The following is a 19,469-nucleotide window of genomic DNA, read 5'->3' as shown; positions in this document are numbered from 1 at the left end:
CTGCTTCTCTTCTGAAAGACCCTGCTCTACCCAGGGTGAGGCTCGCCCAGTCCCTGACCAGAAGTTCACAGACCAAAGGGAAGAGGGAGAGAGAAGGGCAAGGGCGGAGGTGGGCATGCCCTGGACAGCACCGGGCCCTGAGTTCTAGGACCCTGGGGATGGTGGCAGTGACACAGGCCCTGGGGACAGCCCTCACCTCATGGTCCCCTCCCCAGGTGCATTTCCTCAGGGTTCTACTTGGAAAGTGGAGGGAGGGGGATTTAGGGGCTGGGATACAAAGATGGCAGGGGTTTGCTGCTCCGAATGCCCCCAGGGAGGGAGAGAGGGAGCCAGAGAAGGGGAGCAGGTGCCATCTCGAGCAGCCAGCCTGGGGAGGGGTGTGGGGGGTGCCCAGACCCCGGCCAAGGCTCAGGGCCCATCTGAGCATGTTGCCTGCTAAGGAGGAGCGGGGGCGGGGGAGGGGAGGGTGGGGAGGTAAATAAATAATAGGAAATAAAACTTCATGAAGCAGAAAATAAAAGGCAGATTATACAGATGTGGCAATTTGAAGGATCATTGCCTCTGTCCTCTTTTTAACTGCTGCATCTGGAGTTTTGAAGTGGCTTATCCTCTCCCTCCCTCTGCCAGGTCCCTGCCTGGCTGGAGGCCCCCGCAGGGCCAAGGCACTAGTGGGGACAGCCCCTCGATGTCCGCCAGTGGCTCTTCTTGGCTCCATGCACAGCTGCCCAGCTCTGGTCAGCTCCCAGGCCTGGGTGGGTGAGGGTCACCAGGCAGGGGTGAAGCTCTGACCAGGTGAGGGTGTGGCTGTGCCTGGGACAGGAAGGGCAGCCCTGTGAGAGCATTGGACTGCCGGTGAGGACAGGGGTTCTACGGTGAGAGCGGGCCAGCAGGGCCAGCAGCACAGCCCTGGGTTCTGATCCGGGAGATGGCCAGTCTGAAAAAGAAACCCTGGAAAGAGAGGGTGTGGAGGACTATGTGGAGGGTCCCCTGGCTTCTTCCCCTCTTCATCAGAATTCATTCTTTAGGCCTCAGTTTGACACTGTGCCAGGTGCTATATAAACAGCCATGGTCCCTGCCCTTAAGGAATGTCCAACCCAAGACACAGACACACGGACATTTTGTTGATTTTATTTTAAATAGTAATGTACTCCCCACCTTGCTCCAGGGAGTTCACACAGCTCAGGGGAAATGCATCCAATAAATCCGTAAGATGCGATTTTAAAAGAAGGTTTTAGGGCCACAGGAAACAGGGCTGGTTGGAGGGTCGCAAGCGCCAGCTAAGTCAAGCTGAAGAGTGGCCTTGATATCTCAGCAGTTGAAGGGAAAGGCCACCATGGCCACAGACAGGCTCTGGTGCAGAAGACTTGTTACAGGCCTCAGGAGCAGAACTTTTGTTAGTGCTCAGTTCTAAGTGAAAAAATCCACCTTGACCCTGGTGTAGGGGACTAGGTGCACCTGATCCCTCAAATCCCCAAACTGGCTATTCACCAGGACCATCCTGTGCAGTGTTCAGCAGGGAGATCCCTGTGGTCACTCTCCAGGTTTGTCCAAGTGAGAGCATTAAAATCCAGAATGTCCTGAGCAAAGAAGGACTTTGTATCCTCCAACCCTGCCTTCCACAGGGGACTCCTTGGTCCAGTGGGTTGGCTTGTTTGAGACAAGATCTCACTAAGTTGCTGAGGCTGGCCTTGAACTCACAATCCTAAGTTTCAGCCTCCTGAGTTGCTGGGATTACAGATGTGTACCACTGTGCCTGGCTTTCCAGTGGGTTTTGGACCACAGATTTGGCACCTGGCCATGACTAGAATCTCAGAGGAAATACTAGTAGCTGAGGTCAAGGTGACAAATCTGGTCTGGCTCAGGGTGAGGCCAGTCCCTGCATATGGGAGGTGGGAGACATGGCAAGACTATTCTGCAGACCCTCAATGAGGGAGTCTTCCCTTCCCTGTCCATGTGCCCCTTACCAACTCTGTCACAGAGACAAAGAAAGCAGAAGCCACAGTCTCTATGCCGATAGCAAAGGGGAGGCAAAAGCCCATCTGGGTCCGATCTCCCTGTGGGTCCTGGTGAGTTGTCTTTCAAAGTAAAGGTTGAGCCATCACAGAACCAGACGAAGGGACGGAAGAGTCAGGATGTCACTGTTGGGATGCCAGATGAAGTCCAGGTCCTTGTTGTACTGAACAAAGCACTGAGCAAGACACACAGAAGGAACAGATAAAGTACAGACGTACTGAAGGTGAAGGTGGCACTCTATAGGGTAGGCCAGAGGGGGTAAGCAAGAAGGAGGCTCAAGAACCCAGTCTCTGGAAATTAGGGTCTTATATCTTAAACCACGAGGCATGCTCCTCCTATGTGGACCGGATTGAAGACCTTACCCCATCGTCTCCCACTGGTCATCTTACAATACCTGATTAAAATATTTTCCAATTTTCTCTCCATTGGTTATTTTAGAAAACCTAATTAGAATACTGTCCACTTTACCCACATTGGTCATTTTAAAATTTGAACCTGGGGTGGAAGTTGTCATGGTGATAAGTGCTCCAGTGGCGGGGAGCTGTCCTGGTGATCTCCTTGGGGGCAGAAGTTGTCATGGTAATGGTAATTATTGTAAACAGGGACAGGACTCCTTGTCTCTTCGTCTTGTCCCCCAGTGGCTTCTTTCTTAGGCCCTGTCCCCGCCATCTTGGTGTCCCTGAACTCCTACCTAACAAGCAGAGAAAGGGTCTGGGGAGAAGACACCAAGTCCAGTCCTAGGGGTAATGAGCTACACCTGTGCCTACTCACACCTGCCGGAAGGATTCACCGAGACCCAAGACTTGCACACAGAGCTCGAGGTCCAAACTCCAGGACAGAGATCAGGGCTGAGGGCTCTGACTTGGACACCACTCCTCCATGAGTTGTCCCAGAAGCCTAAAGTGGCCGGGCAAGACCTCTTGTGTGGAAACACTAGGTGTAGGGGATGGAGGAAGAAAAGGATGGTGGGAAAGGCAGAAAAAGAACATGCAGAGAAGCCCAGAAGGAAGAGAGAGCAGGGGTCCTAGAGGCCCGGAGAGGGTGAAGATGGGAGATATGCATCCTCCAACTCTGATGCCAGGCCCTAAAGCAGCCTGGAGGAAGCCAGGGACACCAATCCCCAGGTCCTGAAGGTTAGGCTCTTCTGGAAGCAGAGAACAAAATAGAGAGAGGAGAGAGGGGAGGGGAATACCTGGAGGAGGAGGTCAAGGTAGGCTTCCTGGAGGAAGTGGCAAGTGGATAGCAGTTGGGTTTCCTCTCCATCATCCATTCCTCCCAACCTGTCCTCTGGCCATCAGAACTTCTCCATGGCTGGTGCCAGTCCCTGTTCCACCATCCCCCCCCCCCCAGGGGACCTTGGTTTTAGCACTGGCTCATTGTGCACAGCAGGCAGCACCTCAAGGAGGCTCTATTTCTGGACTTGAAGTTGAAATGTCCAGGGTGTAGGTCATTTCTATCTGCTAGATTTGCACCAAGAGGAGGGATGTTGGGAGCCACTGAGACCATCTTGCTACCAATGAGGGTTGCTTCTGCCCTCAAGGCCTGAGAGATGCAGCCCCTGAAGAAGGAGAGAGAAATAGGGTGCTGGTTCTATGTGCATCCTGGATTCAACCTCCCCGGGGCATATGCATGGTCCAGTCATAGGAGCTGATGGACGTCCGACTTTCTGAGCAAGAGCCACTCCTGGCAACCTCCTGGGGGAAAGCCCAGGGCAGAGGCTCAGCTTAGAACAGAGTGGTGTGTCCTAGGGCAGGACTAGGCTGGAGCCCAGAGAAGGACGGGTGGGTGCCCAGGGGAGTCTGGCCGGGCAGGGTGGTAATAGCTAACCTGCCAGGCTCTCCTCCTGGGCCAGGCATTGTTCCCAGGTGTTTACATGCGTGACCTCACTCAGTCCCTCCAGGCTCCAGTGAGGTAGATGGTGGCATTGTCCCCATTTTATAGAAAAGCAAACCAGAGGCCAGGAAACTGGCCCACAGTCACACAGATCACGCTCAGCAGGACGCAGCCCCAGGCAGCCAACTCCAGGGCTCCATCACCCAAGCCAGGTCATCCAGGCCTCAGGCAGGGTTGGGCAGGCCTTGTGGCTGATAGGGATGAGGGTTACTAGGAGGTGAGGAGGGAGGAAGGCTCAGAAGACATCGAATTTGAAGGTCATCAGTGTTCCCTGGGGTGGCATGGCAGAGAGGGGTGGGGTGGAAGCTGGTCTGTAGATGTGAGTGACAGTCACTGGGAACAGGAACCAGTGAGAGAGGATGGCTGGCGAGGATCAGCACCTGGGGCATTAGGTCATCACAAATGAGAAGAGCAGGAAGCAGCCGACTCTGACTCAGATTCTTGGTGTTTTTCCTTGTGTTGGTGACACTTGGTGTTTCTGGGGCGAGATGAGGAGTGGCAGACAGCACAGCAGGCCAAGGAGCCCCGTGGAGCCCTGAGGACAAGGGGTCACACAGGCAGGGCAGGGGCCAGTGCTGCCTCATGGGGTGGCCAGGCACGGCATGCAGACAGGAAGAGGTCTTCCTCCTGGGGAGAAGGGAAGAGGAGGCGACCAGGCAGGGGTGTACACAGGAACCCAAAAAAACCGAAGTCTTGGCAGTGGTAGGGAGAGAGTGCCCATGCAGGAAACCCTGACATTTTTGTGAACATGCACTCGGGTAAGGTGGGAGGGCGAGGACAAGGAACGGCCAGCTGAGGTGCAGCCAGATTGTCCTTGACCCCAGACCGTTGTCTCCACTTTTACCTTTTTAATTTTTGAAAAACTTGAAACACTTTTAGATTTGCTTGAGAGTTTCACATAGTCCTGACCCCATCAGACCCCACCCATGGCTTTGCTTGATTTCATCTTAAAGCAAAGCTCCTAAGCCACAAGCCGTCACTCATCTGGGCCCCTGAGCAGCTCCCCCCGCCTTCCTTGGCCACACTGGACATCCTTGCCTGTTGGACTAGTGCCCCTGCTGACCCTGCTTCCCTTAGCTTCTCACCCTGACCCTCCAACCCGCCCCTTGAGTCCCTGCACAGCCCCCTCTTTCCTTCTGCTGGGGACTCTGAGCCCCGAGGAGTGGCCCAGGCCTCGGGCCACAGCCATCATAAGATTAAGGGCTACTTGAACTTGGAGTCTTTCCTGACAGTCTCACTTCCCTACCATGAAATGACCCTCCTTTGGGTCTCACTTTTTTCTAAATACTCACACAGAACCTTTAAATCTCTCCTGCACTTATTGGCATTTACTTTGTATCAGGTACTTTACCCCCCCCCCCCGATATTAACCCATACAACCTTTGCAATATCCCTGTGTGCTGTAGCCCCACTTTGAGAACACTGAGGCACAGAGAGAATTAGAAACTTGTCAGAGCATCACAGGTAGAGTCTGACACAGTTGATTTAAACCTAGGTGGTATGGCTTCAATATCTCTGCACTTTTTGTGTTTTGTGTTCATTAAACTACTCCCATGTCTCTGTCCCCCACTACATTGTAGAGAAAGGATCACATCTTAAATAGACCTGTGGGTTTTTTTTTTTTTTTGGTGCCATACCCAGAGGCTGGCATATAGAGATTTCATGATAAGTTTTTATTGAGCACCTGTCACTTGCTAGGCATTGTTTCAGACCCTGAACCACATAAATAACAAGAAACATCAAGATGCCTGCCTGCACTGGTGGGAGCTGCCCGACTTGGATTCTAGTTAAAATGTCAAGGGCACATTGGGTAGATGATGTGGGTATTATTTAGTTGACATTTTTGCTTCTTTGGTATTCATGCTTCATATTCTCTTATTTTAAATTTAGGGTATAATTGGAGGCAACTGCTGTCCTGAAATTAATGAATCCTTCATTTCATATCAGAACTCTACAGCTGATCAAATATAAGTGAGCCATCAGTGGTCACATCATGACCACTTGATGTTTCTTGATGCTTCAAAATGTTTTTTTTTAATGTAATGCATATCGGAAAATATAATCTTTCTCTCCTGTCTTTATATTCTTCATTCTTACCTTTTTCAGTTTATTACAAATGCTTTGTAATAAGGACAGGGTCCTACAGAAAGATGGAACGTGGCCTACACACCCTTTTTAATGGAGATGTGGAAAGAACCAGATTATCAATTCCAGACCCCAGGATGGAGTAGAATTTGCCATGTCTCCCCAAGCTCCTCCGCCTACAAAATGGGCAAAATAAAATCTGCTCCCGCCTCTTCACCTAGTGGGATTATTGTGAAGATAAAAAGCAATAATTGGTGTGAAAATGCCCCGAGTTGCCTAGATGAAAGCTCTCTGTGATCCCAGCATCTCATTAGAAAGGCTTTATTGGGATTTCAGTACAGTTTGGTGGCTCATAGAAGAAGCTCTTCCAGTTGGCTGGATGAAGTCCTAGGCCTTTATTTCCAGAAGAGGATTAGTTGCTGCAAATATGGGCAAGTTGACACTACCCAAGACAGGGACAGCCTAGAGGGTGAGGACAGAGGTTGCATCTTTTGGGAAGTACTGTCTGGCCTTCCTTGACAGGCTCCTGTGATGGATCCCTGCCTCCTGCAGCAGCCATTGAAGATGTTATGGTGCACCGTTTCTGTTGGGCCTGGACTGCCTGGAACACATCCAGGCACATTCAGCCCAGGCCTGCCCAGATGTTATTAACTCAGTTCCTTCAACCATGTCTAACCTGATGAGGTTTCAAATCCTCTATTCTCTTCCATACCTATCCCAGTCCTTCCTTAATCTTAGAACGGGGTACCTAGAACTTTGCCTAAATAGTCCATCCAAAGCAGACCACCACGTTATTCTGCAGACATAACTGAAGATGAGAGTTTCTTGGTGGCTTTGTCCTTCTTCAAGTACTATTGAGGTTACACCAATTATAATTTCTACAGCTGTATCATAAGTACCTCACTAGGTTGTGTCTCCTCAACATTAGCAATGCTTTTTTTTAAATAAAAAAGATTTTCAGCAAAAAATTATACTTACCTCTCTTAAATTAGAATTTTATCAAATTTCATGTTAGGCTGTCAGATCTTTTTAAATACGCATTTTGCCATCCAATGTATTATTGACTTCATCCAGGTGGTAGTCCGAGCTTCTAAATTTTTATTCTACAAAAGGGATAGAGCATACTTCCTGCAAATATGCTAATTTTAATTTGATCTGTTGTACCTGGACAGTTTAGGTACGAATACTCTCTGCTTTTGGTTAAATATTTCCTGGGGTAAGGCCAAGAAATGTTTCCCTAAAACTAATTCATGTCTATTGTAAATGTCAATCATCAAGTTGTTCACCTACTTGATTGGACTGATTTCTGTCCTGTGTGTTATAATGGCGTCCTCAGTTCTTTGCTAACTCCATCTCATCTGCTTCATTTTCTCTGATCTCCCGATTTTGTGGCTTTATCCTATTAAGAAGTGACTGGCCCTAGTATGAAATGTTCCTAGGGAGACTGACTTGGCTCCTTGGCACCACCAGGCTCAATTCCCTTTACAACCCGCTCTCCCACCCCACTAAAACTTTCTGGGATCAATTTCTAGTCCAACTACTTATATCTTGGAGAAATCTTGTTTCTTTCTTTTCTTTCTTTAAATTAAATGGAGACTTTGTTTCTTTCCTTGTTTCTGGCCTCCCTCTCATGGATGGGGAAGCTGGAAGGCCTCGATGGCAGGTTGACCATCTCATTTGAACATTTCCTGTAAGCGTGAGGTGCCGCTCATCCAGGTGTCAGATTTGAGTTCATTTAGAGTGTTAGAAGTTTTGGTCCTCTCCAGTTTACCACACAGTAGCTTCTGTTTTCTCCTTTGCAATTCAAAGACTATTCTCCTTGGCAGGGAAGCCAATGTCAATTGGAAAGAAACTGTGCCCTCCTGTGACATCCATCAACATCACATATGGATGCCAGCCAATGGACTCAGGCCTTCTTTGATGTTTTTCTGGTTCTGAGCCTCCCCAAATTCTTTTCAATGCTTCTTCCCCTCTGTGAATGACCTTTATTAAAATGCCAGCATGTCAGAGGAGGGGTGTACTTTGGAGCATAAAACTAACCAACGAAGTGCCAACATCTTTATTAGATGTACCCTCTAATTCAGTTGCAGAGAAGGAGATGGATTTTGAAGGAAGACACCCTGAATTGCCCACTAGGCTGGCCTGAAATATTTTAGCTTCTGGAACTACTGAGTGGAGAAGAGCCATACTCCATCCTGGAGTGTTGTTTGCAGGAATGAAGAGCAGAAGAAATGCAGCAGAAAGAAATTTGGGTTAGGAATCAGGAAGGTGGTCCATGTTCCTAGGATCTGCTTCTAAAACACCTCCAAGCTTCTGTATCCTTCTCTGTAAAATGAGAACACCAACTCAATTTTAAATCATCTGTAAAGTTCTTTCCAGTACATAATTCTGAGGTCTTTTATCCTGATCATATCCCAAATACAGAAACACAGTTGGCTCTGTGTCTTATACCAAAGTTCCACAGCCTGGGCTCCACAGAAGCCTTCGGCAAAGCAGGGTAGGAATCAGGAGGAGGGACATCTGATTTCCCCTCCCTGTTCAACCAGAACAACCCCAACTTTACCTTTTGGTCTTTCACATAAGTTTTCATTTGAAGACAGATTTTGGTTGTCCTTGCTTTGTTTCGTGTTTGCCTGTTATGGACTGTTTCTTGGAACTTGTTCATGTAGTATGATTCCTAGATGACCCTGAGGCCCCCATGTAGCTCAAGATTTAGATAGTAAGTTCCTTGAGAGTTCTCCATTACCCTCAATATGCCCTATAGATCTCCATATACCCTAATGTATAATAAATAGATGTTCATTAATGTTTGTTGGGCAAACAGAATAAATAGTGATAAATAACAGAGAGTTCTTAATTCTATGTCAGGCATCCAATGTTCTAGTCAGTGACCTCAATTAAACCCTTAAATTCAGCCTATAGGGCAAATAGTATTTTATCCCATAGCACAGGTACAACAATGTAAATATTAAGACATGGGGGGAGGGAAACTGATAGAAAGCAGAACCAAGTCTTTTAATCACCTTGTTGCATGGCCTCATTTCCATCTATGGGACATGAGGACCAAAATCAGGGATGAGGAAGCTGGAAAGCCAGGCCCACAGGAAGAGGAGTATCATCTGAAGATAATCCCTGGAGAGAGAGGAATGATTCCAAGGTGTAGGAGAAAAGGCCTTGATGTGAAGTGGAAGGTGGATTCCCTACAGTTTCCCATACCAGGAGCATCAGTATCACCAGGAACCTTATTAGAAATGCAGAATCTCAGGCCTCACCCCAGAATTCCTGAATGGAAAGGACTGCAGTCGCTTTTCAAAAGTTTGTATTTTAATAAGCCCTGGACACCAAGGGATTCTGCTATAGGCCAGTATTCCAGAATGGCTTCTGTAGAACAACTCCAGTGACTGATTTTGCTCCCTGAAGAGTGTTGACGTTTCTGGCTTTCTCACTTTTGTAACAAAAATTCTGAATCTACAACAGTATTGACCTCTTTGGTATTTTGAAGGTAAAGCTGGGCAAGAAGTTTGCTTGGTCTGAAAGACTCTAGGTATCAGATTCCTTTTTCCCAACTTCTGTTCAGTCTGTGATCTGAGGCCTAGGATCTGCTTCTAAAACACCTCCAAGCTTCTGTATCCTTCTCTGTAAAATGAGAACACCAACTCAATTTTAAATCATCTGTAAAGTTCTTTCCAGTACATAATTCTGAGGTCTTTTATCCTGATCATATCCCAACTACAGAAACACAGTTGGCTCTGTGTCTTATACCAAATTTGCACAGCCTGGGCTCCACAGAAGCCTTCGGCAAAGCAGGGTAACTTAACTCTTAACTCCTGATTCTTTGCCTGTTCAATGTGGTTAAGGATGCTGCACTTCCTTATTTGGACATCCAGAGAAATGTCTAATTAGTGGTTGAGAAGCATCTAGTGCCCAGAGCACCATATAAATACTGCAGGATAATAACTAGTTATGGCCTTAAATGCTGCCTACAACTTGACACATTTAAATTTTCTTCCTTGAATTTGTAAAGTTTGAAGTTAATCTCACATTTAGGTATTTGCTCTGATTTTTTTATTCATTCCATTGCCTGTTTTATTGTTGTTGTTGTTGTTGTTTGGTTGGTATTTGCTTTTTCTTTGTACTTCTTTTAAAAGTCCAGAGAAAGTAGTTTAAGAAAATCAGAATCTTCAGAGAGAATAACAATCAAAACATAAAGTTTGATTGTTAGACATGGATTCTGCACAAGTTTTGAACAGAAAAGTGAGAGATGCCTCATGGGTTCAGAGGTCATTGGCACCTAAGATACTACTCGGACTTTGAGGTTCCAGGCTGTGAATCTTTAAAGAGAGCTCACCATATCCAGCATTTTCATTTCTGCTTGATTTTGTAGTGACCCTCCCTTTCCTATTTGGAATCTGAGAAGTCTGCACAGTGTTTTCTACCTGGTCATTCTTTACTCGACTTTAGCAAACACTTTCTTTTTATAAGAAACCCTACTTGCTCTGCATATACAATCATTTGAGATTAGATTTATAAGCTTTCAGGCTGGTGTGTTTTCCTCTAGTGTGAAATCTGTTTTCACCTTAATCTTAAGCAACTGAATGGCCAAAATAAAGACCCAGATGAAGACCAGTAAGAACAGTCCTTTTGAGAATTTGACAAGGGCTGAATTCATATGGAAAATAGAAATATGGATAGACAAAGATAAGGACAAAAAACAGCTTTTATAGTGACTGTGTGGTATGAAGAAAAATACTAAATAACCATGGATTTTATTTTGTATATTTTAACTTTAATATCAGAGCATAATTACTGAGCAGGAAAAAACCTCCACCCTTTTATTACCATTTCCTGGCATTTTAAAATACACACTATTGATGAATTTAAAAAATAAAAAAAACCAAACAGAACAGCAGAATAGATTATCCAGACCCTGAATCAACACACTAATTTATAAACTAAGTCTAAAGTAAACAATCTTATTTCTCCATGTGCCTTATGCTGGAGGTCAAATGCTCACCATAGCTTAAAATAACAGGTTGAGACATGTTTTCATAATTGGAAATAAAAAGGAAGTCCCACCATCTGCTAATAAAAAGAAAAGTTTTGCAACGTAGCTAACAGCTCCTGTCATTTCTGAAGAAACATCTTTAAATCCTTCAGAATTTGGAGCTATGGGAGCTGAAATCACCAGGATACCATGAACTGATGACAGATTACCTGGAAAAATCATGCTTATACTTAGAAGGCCCACGTGGAATCCTTTTGGTAGTTGGTCCAACTTTCTGTGTGGTGCTATTCGTTGCAGACTGAAAGTTGAAGCAGCATAAGCCCCCCCACCAGAAGCCAAGCAGATACCACACCATGCTCTTGGACTTTCCTACCTCTGGAACTATAAACCAAAATAAAACCAAACTTTATAACCCACCATGTCTCTGGCATTCTGTTAGAGCAACAGAAAACAGACTAAAAGAGTACTCTTCAGGATATTGCAGTTCATGCTGCTTTTCAATAATCATAAATACCTCATGCCCTTATCCTCACCCACATTGACTTCCTTTGCACTATAGACCAGAAACAGTGGCCTTTGTTAAGATGCAGACTCTAGTGGACATGGTTATTTTGCTTTTGTAAGAAAGCAGTTTCTTCAAAAATACTTAGTGTGGTGCATGCCTGTAACCCCAGCAGCTTGGGAGACTGAGCCAAGAGGATTAGGAGTTCAAAGTCAGCCTCAGCAACCTAGTGAGGCCCTAAGCAACTCAGTGAGACCTTGTCTCTAAATAAAATATGAAAAAGATCTGGGGATATGACTTGGTGGTTAAGTGCCAATGGGTTCAATCCCCAGTACCAAAAAAAAATTAAAATTAATGCTAAAAGTAGACCAAAAAGTCTCCTTCCTTCTCACCATGCTCAGAAGTGAAAATGTCATTCCAGCCCTTTCCCCTCCACCCTCCCTGCCTTCCCAGAGCATCCAGCCTAGAAACTACTCATCCTTCACTGCCCAGCTCCACCGTTGTCTCCTCTCTGACGTTTGTCAAATCAGTGTCCCACTCACTGGTGCCAGGAGCCTGGCTCCTGCCTTTGCATTTACACAGACCCACCCCAATGACCCCCTTCACCTCTGTTCCTCTGGAAGCAGGAACTGCTGGAGGGGAAAGACCCTGCCATCTATGTGTCCCTAGGGCCTAATCTGGGATCAGGAACAGAGTGACGGGTAAATGTTTGTTAAGTGGACAAATTAGGAAATGAGCAAGTGATCTTTTAGAAAGGCGTAGGTGTATAAATACACAACGGCTCCTTATGACAGTGGCGCCGAACATAGACAAACAGAGGTTACCAGCACAAACACCTTCAGATAGGAGCTGTTAGAGAAAGGTTTGTTTTAATATTTGGTTTCAGCTTCTGGTAGTGGAAGCAGGAACTTTCACATGCTTAAATTAAGAAGACAAATGTCCTCCTGGGCAAACAGGGAAAGGATGTGACTCTGCCACCAGTATATGGCATGGCAGTTAAAGCCTTATGAAGACATGCAATGCCAAGATAACAGCAGGGAACGGGCAGGGGCCTATTCTTGCTCTGTTATGCAATGTAAATACTTTCTCTTGCAGAAATCATTGAGACCACTTGTTGTTTTTCTTAGCCCTTTAATTATAGACTCTCTGATGCTGTCACCTACCCTGCTGCAGGACGACAGGCAGGCTTTCCTTCCTGCATACATTGCTCAAGCACTTGGCCTTGAGGTGACAGTGTTTGCTAATGTGAGCCTAATGTGAGTTCTGCATTAGCATCTTGCAGGACCTCCTGGAGCTCTGCTCCAACCGCAGAGTCCTTGTTTCTCCCTCCTGGTGTCACAGATATGCTTCTGGAACTGTTTTCTTGTTTTGCTTTGCTTTGTAGTGTGGTTAGTGAGGTGTTTGAAGTGTTGCTTTTGCATGTGTTTGTGACCTTTAGAAATATTTTTTTGCAAGAAGCTATTTTTAAAGCAAGTGATAAAGAAACCCAGAACACTGAAGCAAAATCTGAGTCTCAGGAGGTTGCTCATCACTGAGCCAACTTGTCTGCTAGCCAGCTGACTGGGCCCCATCTATTGTTATGTCTTACTCAAGTAGGTCAGGATTGGTCTGCTTATAAATGAAGACAGAAAATAAACTTGTAGAGAGACCCAATAACAGCTTTAATATTAAATAGTAAATGTAATTCTCACAATAAAATGTGATAGGCCAGCCTTCTCAAGATGACCACTGGGTGACCAAGGACTGGTCATAACTTCTTCTTCTTTTATATTTATTTATCTATCTATGTGTCTATGTATTTATTTATTTATTTTTACAGTTTAATAAATAGTTCTCTTAATGACTTAATATGTAAGGCTGTTTGGTAGTATTCATAAATATCACAGTTATGGTGGCTTTTCTGATGGATTTGTAGTCTTTAATAATTATAAGGAGTGTAAAAGTCTTTCAAACCAGTAAGACTGCATTTATGCATATATTTTTTTCAGGATTATTGGTAACCTGGGTCTATTTTCCCTAAATAACTTTGCCTCCTTATCTTACAAGGCCCAACTCCCTCACATTCACCTCGATGACTATACCCAAAATTGTATATTGTAGGGATGAAGGATTCTTTTTCACCCCAAGTATTGGGTAGGCAAAAGGTGGCTTTCAGTTCAGGATGTGTTCCATGGGCCTTGTTGAGATGTAAGCCCATTGGTCTGATGAATCTGTCATGTTTAGGTGTTTTCTTGTAAAGCCATCTCCAACAGAGCAGACTTGAGCAACCCTCCTCTTCCAGGCCTTCTTTATTCTCTTTCCTGTTTGAGTCACTTTTAAGACTTCTGTTTCTTCCCGGGCACCAACTTTGGGAAGGGGGGCTTTCCCTCCTTCCCCCCTTCTCTTTTCTTTTTTGTTTAATCATGTTGGAAAGTACTTTTGCTTGGGTCTGTCCCTCTCTGTCCAGGAAGTAGGCTGGTACTGCTCCCTGGGGAGTCTTTTCAGCCATTCTTTTATTTGGTATTTCTCTTTTCTTGCATCTTTTTCATTTGTATTTTCTCCACATGGTGCTGTGTGTGGTAGAGTTTGGCCTTCAGACCAATCTTATTTTTTTCTTTTTTTTTGCCTTCTTTGAAATGTTCTCCACTTTCCTTCTTCCTCTTTTTCTCATGGTAATCCAAATGATATCCATATTCATGGTGTAATTCACTATATTCATTTTGTGGCATGGTGACAGCCACAGAGCTGTGGGCACAGCCTCCAGGGCCAGAAGCAGCTCTCGATTTCCAGGTACCAAAGACCCAGGAGCTGGCTCCTTGCAGCGCAGAAGAGCAAAGAGCTTTGAAACTGCAGGGTGAGGAGCTCTCATGTGCATCCTTTCTGAGCCTCTCTTTAAACCAGCTGGCCATGATTTATTCTTTTTTAAAAAAATATTTATTTCTTTTAGTTGTACACAATGTCTTTATTTATTTTTATTTATTTATTTTTATGTGGTGCTGAGGATTGAACCTAGGGCCTTGCAGGAGCCAGGCAAGCTCTCTACTGCTAAGCCACAACCCCAGCCCGTGGCCATGATTTATTCTGATGGGATAAAAATGAGTTGACCAGCTTTGGGAAGACATTGTGCTCTTTGGTCCTCAGGTTCCATATCTGGGAAGTGGGATAATACAACCCCCACACAGTGTTGATTTGGAATTCAGTGTGATAGTGTCCAAGGATATAGCAGGGACCAGTATGAGAGACAAGATTTTAGAACAGAAAAATGATGGTTTTTCAAAGCTGGGCATGGGTAGATTTGATGACTCAGCTCTACTACTATTAACTATGAGACCTCACTCTTTATTTACTCACCTGTACAGTGGGACCAACATTACCTGTTCTACAAGTTTGTTACTAATATTAAATAAGACACTGCATCCAATGATACAATGTAACAAAAGACTGACCATGAAAGTTAAAATATCTAGATCTATATGGTATCCGCCTGAAATGATCTTTCAGAAAGGAGCCACTTAAATGTTATTTTATGTAAAGTCTTTCCTACTATTGGGTTACTTGATTACTTTGTTTTGAATCCTCAACTATATTCTGGAAAAGAAACACTAGACCTGAAATCACCTTCACCATTGATCATTTTGTCTCCCTGTACAGGTCACTTAACAGAATCACTTTTTTGAAAAGGAAGCTCAGAAATCTAACACAGATAGTCTCACAATTGCAAGAGTTTAAAGGAATTGTAAACAACCTTTTTAAAAGCTTCCTCCCTTCCATTTCAAAAGATATGAAAGCATCTATAGTGCACACCAAGTCTCCCACCTCACCTGACACTCAGAGCCACCCAGATATCCACAGACAGTATTTCATGGTGGCCTTTTAAATGTCCACCATGGAATATGATGAAGGCACTGAAAAGAATGAGGTGGTTGCATGGAAAGTTCTCCAAGATTCTTAATTTTAACAGCGAGGGCTAGCCCAGAGTTTGCAATACACAGTGACACTTTAGAAGAAATGGCCAGTGGCTGAGACTGTGCCTGTCTGTGGAGATGTGGGTGGCTGAGTGTCAAGAGAGATGGGGGACTTGGTTTTCACTATTGATGCTTTTATATCATTTGAAATGGAAGGAAGGAAGGAAACTTTTAAAACAATTGTTTACAATTGCTTCACTTAACATGATATTCTTCAACTCCACCCATTTACCTAAAAATGCCATAATGTCATTCTTCTTTAAGACTGAATAATGCTCCCGTGTGTGTGTGTGTACCTCATTTTCTTTATCCATTCATCTGTTGAAGGGCATCTAGGTTGGTTCCATAGTTTAGGTATTGTGAATTGAACTGCTGTAAACAAACATTGATGTGGCTGCATCGCTGTAGTATGCTTATTTTAAGTCCTTTGAGTATAAACCTAGAGGTGGACTGTGTAGGGGTCTGGACATATAGCAGACCTATTCTGAGCAGTCAGAAATCAAACATAGTAGTCAGGTATATAGTAAGATGGTACTGTTATTATGAAAGGCAGATGGGAAGACTATTTGCCCTGTCGGCTTGCTAACCACTGAGCCCCAGAATTAAGCAGGCTTACCTGTGCCCAGGTGCTGCAGGGATAGACCACCAGAAAGCAACCCTTTACCAGCAGGACAGAGCCCCAAGGGCTGGCCAAAGCCAAGACAAATCATTTCCACCTTTCCAGTGACACAGAATAGGCCAGGCAGAGAGAGTCCCCAAGTTCTCTCTCTGAGCAGCAATACTTCCTAACACTATTTTTGAGAAAAAGCATGTGCTCATCTGGACTAATTCTCCCCACATGAAGATGAGGAAACTGAGGCCAGTCTGGCTTGAGGTTGAGGGAGGAGCCAGCAGTCATCCAGGACACTGAGAGTAGAGCAGGGACAAGAAACCCATCGCTGCCTCTCAAACTTCTCTTGGTGTGTTGACCAGAGTCAGTGATCTGATCTTGCCTGGGCCCTCAGTAGAATTCTTTCCTTCATGTTTGGACACAGAGCCTGTGACCCTCAGAGGGGCAAACTCCACCACCACTGGCTGCTTTCAGCCTGTCAGAGGAGCAATGAGCTGGAGAGCGTTGACCACCGTAAGTGAGCAGCTGCCCACATGCCCATTCTTGATATGAACTGCTGCAGTTATAGCAACCACACCAGTCATCATGTCCAGTGCCAGTTGTAAGGAATGGCTGTGCGAAATCCCAACATTCATTCATTGCCAGACCAGTAGCAAGTTGACAAGCAGGCCTAGGCATGGGTGGAGTATGTATTGATAATGAGTTCTGGGGAAGAGTCACATGCAATACTGGTCCTACATAGAGGGCCCTTTCAGATCAGCAGGGAGGCATGCAGGGAAGGACAGGAGGCAGGAAAGTAGGGAGAGAAAGGGGGAGGGAAGAAGCAAGAATGGGAGGAAAAGGGAATTTTAGTTGTCAGAGTTTACTTTTCTAAAAGATGGAAGAAAATTGAATAATGTCACCATTATTCTGATTTCTCTAGTACTACTTTTTACAATGCTTAAACCATGTTTTATCATTGAAGCAAACCAGAAATAAGAAAGACCTGAAATTTTCACTTTGGCTTCTGTGTCACTGATTCCTCTATGGGGCTGAGGCTTTGAGGAGAAAAATCATTAGGCTCTGAAGCAAAACAGATCTGGATTTGAATTTCACTTATTCACTGGGCATGTGACCTTGGGAAAGATAACTTAATGTCTTTGAGTTTCATTTTCCTCCTCTCTAGGAGAGAAAAACATTTGTTAGCCTCAGGACTTCTTAGGTGCCTCCTTAGCACCTTGAACTTTCTGTATAACACTTTTCAAACTAGTTACTTGCTTAATGTTAGTTTGACTTTGTTGCTGGACTAAGGCAGCTTGAAAGGGGGACTGTTCTGCCTTAGTCACGACTCTGAATTTGGAATGCTGTGCCCAGCATAGATGTATTTGCTGGAAGGATGATGGGTGGATGGGTGTGTGAGTGGATGATGGGTAGGTGGATGGTTGGATGGGTGGATAGATGGGTGAATGAGTAGAAAGACTCTTCAGGAAAATGATAACCATACAATATAATATGTCTAAAGGGACTACCCCAGGATCTGGAACATTCCAGGCACTTAAAAATTCTTTACTGCTTTTGGTGGAGGACCTCACCTTTTCTTCTATCTCTGTATTCCAGGATTCTCTGACTCTCAGTATAATAATGGGCAAATTTTTTTTTTTTAGCTGGTCAGTAGCAACATTGATGGGGACATGGTATGTGGGTTGCTTTCATGAGAATTTAGTCTATGATTGCCACAGCTCTTCTATATCTGAAGAGACACCAATGCCCACAGTGAACTCAAGCTATTCAGAGGATATTATTATAATAGGAGGAAAAGCTGGTTCTTCTCTCTCTCTCTCTCTCTCTCTCTCTCTCTCTCTCTCTCTCTCTCTCTCTCCTCTCTCTCTCTCTCTCTTTTTAACTAGAAATTTTACCCAGGTGTGCTTAACTACTGAGCCGCATCCCCAGCCCTTTTTAATATTTTTATTTAGAAATAGAATCTCACAAAGTTGCTGGGGGCCTTGCTAAGTTGCTGATTCTGGCTTTGAACTTGGGATCCTCCTGTCTCAGACTCCTGAATTGCTGGGATGACAAGTGTGCCCTACCATACCTGCCTCAAGAGTGGCTCTTCTATATGGCAGAGGAGAAGATGGCTGGAGGTACAACCAAATTTCCCCTTCTCTTGGAGCTAACCTCCTCAGGAATTATAATTATCAAGATGTAACTATGTAAAATAATCTCTTTCCTTTCTATTGCAACCGTACTTCAGGCTACTTGTGCTCTGCCACGTGCCACTTTGACCTTATGTTATAATGGCATGTGTGTGGCCAGGGACCTGACACTCAGCAGGCAGCCAGCTCGTGCTTGTGGAATGAACGAATAAGTTTATGTCTTATTCATCTCCTGATTCCTCGTGGTTCCACTCTGATCTCACATTCATATCTGCACCAGTGTCTAGTGCAAAGGCAGTAAAGATGATACCCAAATTGGAGCTCCTCTGTCTTTCATCCCCCTCACCCCTTTGTTCCCCTTTATTGCTATCATTTGTCTCCATGTAACTGCCAGACCTCCCACTCACAAGTTCCATCTTCTCTATTTCCATTCACCCTTCATCTCACTTGACTATGGTTTCTATCCACACTAATACTGCAAGATCACCAAACCCCCTGGTTGCACAGTGACAGGTCCTGTCCTGCTTATCTCCCTGGAACGGATTCTGAGTTGTTGACCACTTCCTCCTTATGACTCATACTTTGCCCCCGTGTTTTCCCATCCCATGGTTTCTCTCTTATCTTGCTGGTCTCTGCTCATTTCCCTGCTCTCCACGTGCCTCAAATTTTGATGCTCCTGCAGGATTCTGCCAAAGGCCTTCCTGTGCCACTCTGAGTATCCACCCTCTGTTAGAACCTGTATTTTGGTATCTGCAGCTGCTATCTGTATGTGGGTTTCCCTTCCTAGAACCCCAGCCCAGGTGTCTCTTCTGGACTGCAGGCCTCTTAGATATGCCCAATTGGCTGTCCCAGAGTCATCTCTTTTCAAGAGTGGAAAGCCATAGCCATTGCCATCTGCCCAACCTGTTTCTCCTCTCTGCTCATTTCACCCTCTGAAGCCAGAAACCACTCATCTTCCTCTGCCTATGCCCCAAATCATTCCCCACCTGCTTCTTAATGTGAATTCTCTCTTCTTGGTATCTTTCAAATACCATTTTCTCCCTCTCCACTGACCCTATCAGAGCTCAGATCATGGTGTCACCCACCTAGGTTACTGAGCAGTCAATTGGTTTCACTGTCTCTTCCTCCAATCCAGTTTCACACTGCAATAGGAGTGACTTTATCACATTTCAACTAGATTCTGTATTCTCCTTGCTTACCTTTTCCCTTGACTCTGGAGCAAAGGTAAGCTCTTAACATAGTTTTAAGCCTTTAATTATCTGACCCCAATGTACTTGTCTAATTT

At 45.0% G+C, this 19,469-nt stretch overlaps 1 pseudogene; it reads right to left on the bottom strand.

Annotated features, from left to right (window-relative positions):
• Positions 1 to 13,445: 13,445 nt before the first annotated feature.
• Positions 13,446 to 14,206, bottom strand: LOC144251619 (ribosome biogenesis protein NSA2 homolog pseudogene; annotated as a pseudogene).
• Between the last annotated feature and the right edge of the window lie 5,263 nt (positions 14,207 to 19,469).

This window comes from Urocitellus parryii, unplaced genomic scaffold (genome assembly GCF_045843805.1).
Source record: "Urocitellus parryii isolate mUroPar1 unplaced genomic scaffold, mUroPar1.hap1 Scaffold_125, whole genome shotgun sequence".
Classification (NCBI taxonomy): Eukaryota; Metazoa; Chordata; class Mammalia; order Rodentia; family Sciuridae; genus Urocitellus; species Urocitellus parryii.
The sequence above is the reverse complement of the archived record's forward strand: the minus strand, read 5'-3'. Positions and strand labels throughout refer to the sequence as shown.